The following is a 6,000-nucleotide window of genomic DNA, read 5'->3' on the forward strand; positions in this document are numbered from 1 at the left end:
GGTGTGGTAGAGCGTTAATTTACAATAAAATAAAATAAAGAAAAATAAGAAATAAACGCAAAAGGTTAAAATGTGGAGATAAGAGGTTTCCACTTCTGCTCGGCTGCAACAATATAGCCTACTGTACACGTTCGTTCCTCATGTTCCGTCAGTCAGTGGTATGTGCAAGGCTGCTACACACTGAACACTAATTGCGAACGCAATGAGCACCAACTATGAGACCTAGCAGAAGATGTCTCTGTTTGTCACGCTGTAACACCACCCGCCCACCAGCAGAGGGAGCATCTGTATCACACACACAACACACACACACACACAAAAACTTAACTTAAAAAAAAAAAAAAAACATTTTTTTTATTTTTAAGAAACGTAAAAAAAAAACGTAATGAAAACTTACAAAAGAAACACACGCACGGACACATACACACAATAAAACAATAACTTCAAAAACATTTACTTAAAAAAACCCACTAAATTTACGAGCTGCGTTCGCTTCCCGCGTCTGCGCGTCTTAATTGTGATACCGGTTTAATTCAGGTCTGGCGTTGCTGTGGCTGCGTGCGGCGTGACGGACATTCCTATTATCCTCCTTTCTGTTCATTATCCTGCCGTTCCCTCTCTAGAACCCTACCTCACTCTCTCCCTCTCTCTCTCTCTCGTTTTATTTATGACTACCCGCGCGGAGAGGTCAGGAATGCACTCTGGGTAATCAGTTAGATTTAGAACGTCGGGGTCGCCACATAGAGATGTTAATTTGTCTCCCCGGATAACAGGGTTCTGTTACAAGTGACACACACACACACACCTGTGCTCAATTGCACAAGCACGCATGCAGTGACGGACGACACACACTCACACACACACACACACACACACACACACACACACACACACACACACACACACACACACACACACACACACACACACACACACACACACACACACACACACACACACACACACACACACACACACACACACACACACACACACACACGTTATTGATGGCTCCCATTTCTACCTGCACATCTGTCACATTCCTGTGCCAGACGGCACGGCAGCCAGATGAGATCGATCAATCAAGACAATGGCACAACTTAATGAGAGAGAGTGTGAGTGTGTGTGTGTGTGTCATCACATAAATCACCCGTTCAAAAAGTGTAATGACGTTGCTATACGGGCTGCATTCTCTGCATTGATTTCTGTTACACACTTATAACAGACACACATGGAAAAAAGGCAAAATGTAATCTCATGACTGAACATGTAAAGATTATGTTTAGGTATTATCATTCTAAACTGTTCTACTGTACATACAACCAACCAGGTGAAGAAATCACAGGCTGGGGCATTAATCTTTGCTTTTTATGACATTTCCGAGGCCGAATTGTTGTTCATGGAAGATTCCTCTAAACATGTATATTCTTATTGCTGGTTTTAGACCATTTTAAATATACTTTCAACATAAAATAAACCAATAGCCAAAACAATTGCTGATCTACAAGCTCACAATAGCTGATTTCCAAGCTCACAGCACGTCGCAGTGCTTGATTTTTTGTGCCTTTTTTTGAGAACCACCGATAAAGAAACATAAGGTTTTTCAGAAAAAAATTTTTAAATTTTGACATCAGGCCTAAATGGGTTAATCCAAGTAGATATTGTCCGACGTCTGTACACAGGGAGGAATTTAAATGTCTTCCAGCCTCCTCCTGTTACTCTTTCGGACAGCTATAGTCAGATTGCCGCCTTGTCTCCCTAACGCCAGGGCTCCACCGGGCGCGTTGCGTCTCCGTCGCGTGCGTCAAAAAACAAACCGGGGCAATTTTAATGGTGACGGAGACGCGACGCAACGCGGGCAGTGGAGCCACCCTTCATTGATTAAAAAGGGAACATTCTGTGACGGTGACGCGATGCGGACGCGCCCGGTGGAGCCCCGGTGTTAGCCTGTAGTCTCACCTTGGACTATCCATGTTATTAATGCAATGCAGGGGGGGGGGGGTGGGGGGTAGGGTGCTTGTCAGGACATTAGTAAGGACGCAACATTTTATTACTAATATAAATCCTTGTTGTAAAACAGAAAGGAGAGCAGCTGTTCATGCTAATTATTATCGGTTGAACATAACAGACCTGTCTGGCGTTTCCCCCCCTAGTGCCGTTTTAATTAACCTTCTCACGTTGTACTACATTTTGTGTTCTTTAGTACGCAAATAGGAAAAAAGAGCCGGTGACTTTGTGGCAACATTGCTGCGGGCAATTGTTTGCGAGAGAAATAAGCAACCAGGTCAATTATGAAAACAAACCAGACAAATACACGAGGGGTATAGTAGACATTAGAGGTAAGGTTTAGGGATTGGAATTAAGAGCTAATTAATCCATTAATTAGTTGCAAGCCAGTGTCAAGCGGCAAAAAATTGCCGATTTCCAAAGCTAGTAGATCGGCTTTATAGGTTTAATGTAAAAAAAGAAAATCTATAAAATTAACATTCATCCAACTGCCGTCCGAAAATGTCCATGTCCTATAGTAACGCAAACCTGTGTGTTTGTGTGCGTGTGTGTGCGCGTCCGTGCACGTGTGTGTTTGCATGTGTGTGTGTATGTGTGTGTATGCAGCATTGCCAACCTGAACTAAATGACTGGACATTTCACCTTGCCCATTTATCATCGGACGGACACCAAGGACTGCGCTCAGTAGAGAACAATGAGACGAGAAAACATGAGTCAAAAAAGCTTGGGAATGTAAACAGAGAGGAAAGGAAGACGGAGGAGTAAGATGGATTGTGGTCTTGGGTAATTAAGGTAAGGTAATTGATCGGTTAGTCCAATCATAATTGTGTCGTGTGATTTATAGCCAGTTATAGCAAGCGGTGAGCCAGCTATAGTCAAAAAAATGAACCAGCGCCATAAGACACAGACTGTGTCACAACTCATGACCTCAGCGTCAGCATTTTTCTGTCAGTCTTTGTGCTTTATTATTATCGCCGTGCTGTAAATACAGTGTGTCATGAAGCAAAAAATACTGTCCGCTTCAAACTGTTTGCAACACTTTTCAACCCTTTTTCATATCAAGGTCTTATTTATTTATTTATTTATTCATTCATCATTTGAGCCACGGATGGCCATTTTGATGAGATTTTGCCTCCCAGACCCAAAACAAAAGCATATTTTGTTGCCAGAAACCTGCGTATACCCGTGACATCCTTATGTAGGATGGTTTAAGTCATTCCAAACAAGATTTCAAAAATATATTTTGTAATTTCAGCATGCTAACTTTCCAGGAAGAGAAAGAGGCTGTGAGCTTGGATTGAAGATGCCATGGGCAGGTTTCTTATAACTGTCCACAGCCCACCGAGACACAGAGAGTAGACGGACATAATAATTATTGCCATCTTAAAAACAGTAAAACGCTATACCCGACATTTGTTTAAGGTATTTTAATTCACTGTTTTAAAATAATTAAAAAGAAACAGTGGATTTATCCGGGACCTAGAGGCCGTCGCGTTATGACGAAACCGGAAATCAAATCCTCATCAGGGCTGCTAGGGCTTCTGGGAAATTTAGCTCAATGTAAGTGGACGGGGGGGGGGGGGGTTGTTTGGACTACAATGCCTCATGGAGGCGGATCCTGTAGCGCATTGTAATGGCCGCTGGTACTGATGACCAAAACATGCCGACGGACCGTTTTTCGCCGGATTTTAGTCGTTGAAAGCTGCAAATACTTCAGCGTATGCTCTAAAGGTAATAAAACAATCTCGGCAGCATATATAATATTTGATTAAATAGCGGGTAACGCATTTTATGGAGTCAAACTGTTAATATGGACATTATTGAGGGCCAATTATAACAAATACAGTTGAAACTTGAAAGTGCTCCTTTTAAGCCCCACTTATCTCTTCAGCTATTTGAAAACGGCTGATCAAAATGCTCACAGCGTGATGCACCAGTGTGTGTTCGATTGCGATCGTGGCCATTTTCGAAAATCATCAAACAGGATCATCTCTTATGGAGGTCCCTGCATGGCATCATTTTCAAATGTGGGATCGTGGCCAAATACATATCAATCGCTATCCGTGCACCGACTCTCTGGAATGCCTTGCCCCTAGAGACCAGGCTTGCCGAGTCTGTGCCACGTTTTAAATCACTCCATTTTTACAAAGCTGCATTCAACACCCTACCCATGTGATTTGTGATTTTTTATTGATTTCTTCTGTTATTGTTGTGATTTTGTGTATTATTGACAATGTATTTTATTCTATTGTGTGCCTCCTTGCTATATGTTTTTATATATGTCTATCTGTTAAAGCACTTTGTGACTTGTTCTTAAAAAGGTGCTATACAAATAAAGCTTTATTATTATTATTATTATTATTTGGGCGTCTCTGACATGAACTAATTGAGAAACCCCACTGCACCAATAACACAAAACAGCGAGGGTTGGCCAGGCAGAGACACGGGGGAATATGTACACACATGGGAATTTCAATAACGGACAGCAAAAAAGAGGAAACGACAACAAGGAGAAGACAGACAGACAGACACCAGATTGAGGGCATGATGAGCGAGTGGAATGAATAAATTAGATGTGGAATGGTGGGTGGGTGGGTGGGTGGGTGGCGGTGGAGTTTTCGGTTCGGGATCGAGCGAACATAAAGTGAGATTAACCCATTCTGGGCGGGAGCCCCTTTTGGCGTTAGCATTATGTCATGCTTTAGCATGAAAAAACAAACCAGACAAATACACGAGGGGTATAGTAGACATTAGAGGTAAGGTTTAGGGATTGGAATTAAGAGCTAATTAATCCATTAATTAGTTGCAAGCCAGTGTCAAGCGGCAAAAAATTGCCGATTTCCAAAGCTAGTAGATCGGCTTTATAGGTTTAATGTAAAAAAAGAAAATCTATAAAATTAACATTCATCCAACTGCCGTCCGAAAATGTCCATGTCCTATAGTAACGCAAACCTGTGTGTTTGTGTGCGTGTGTGTGCGCGTCCGTGCACGTGTGTGTTTGCATGTGTGTGTGTATGTGTGTGTATGCAGCATTGCCAACCTGAACTAAATGACTGGACATTTCACCTTGCCCATTTATCATCGGACGGACACCAAGGACTGCGCTCAGTAGAGAACAATGAGACGAGAAAACATGAGTCAAAAAAGCTTGGGAATGTAAACAGAGAGGAAAGGAAGACGGAGGAGTAAGATGGATTGTGGTCTTGGGTAATTAAGGTAAGGTAATTGATCGGTTAGTCCAATCATAATTGTGTCGTGTGATTTATAGCCAGTTATAGCAAGCGGTGAGCCAGCTATAGTCAAAAAAATGAACCAGCGCCATAAGACACAGACTGTGTCACAACTCATGACCTCAGCGTCAGCATTTTTCTGTCAGTCTTTGTGCTTTATTATTATCGCCGTGCTGTAAATACAGTGTGTCATGAAGCAAAAAATACTGTCCGCTTCAAACTGTTTGCAACACTTTTCAACCCTTTTTCATATCAAGGTCTTATTTATTTATTTATTTATTCATTCATCATTTGAGCCACGGATGGCCATTTTGATGAGATTTTGCCTCCCAGACCCAAAACAAAAGCATATTTTGTTGCCAGAAACCTGCGTATACCCGTGACATCCTTATGTAGGATGGTTTAAGTCATTCCAAACAAGATTTCAAAAATATATTTTGTAATTTCAGCATGCTAACTTTCCAGGAAGAGAAAGAGGCTGTGAGCTTGGATTGAAGATGCCATGGGCAGGTTTCTTATAACTGTCCGCAGCCCACCGAGACACAGAGAGTAGACGGACATAATAATTATTGCCATCTTAAAAACAGTAAAACGCTATACCCGACATTTGTTTAAGGTATTTTAATTCACTGTTTTAAAATAATTAAAAAGAAACAGTGGATTTATCCGGGACCTAGAGGCCGTCGCGTTATGACGAAACCGGAAATCAAATCCTCATCAGGGCTGCTAGGGCTTCTGGGAAATTTAGCTCAATGTAAGTGGA

General features: G+C 41.9%; 1 protein-coding gene across 3 annotated transcripts in view; it reads right to left on the reverse strand.

Moving 5' to 3' along the window:
- LOC310875856 (diacylglycerol kinase delta) overlaps window positions 1–6,000 on the reverse strand; it is a 130,581-nt gene that overhangs the window by 49,360 nt on the left and 75,221 nt on the right. The gene's annotated exons all lie outside the window — the stretch shown is intronic.

Source organism: Protomyctophum parallelum, assembly GCF_964188405.1.
Source record: "Protomyctophum parallelum genome assembly, chromosome: 18".
Classification (NCBI taxonomy): Eukaryota; Metazoa; Chordata; class Actinopteri; order Myctophiformes; family Myctophidae; genus Protomyctophum; species Protomyctophum parallelum.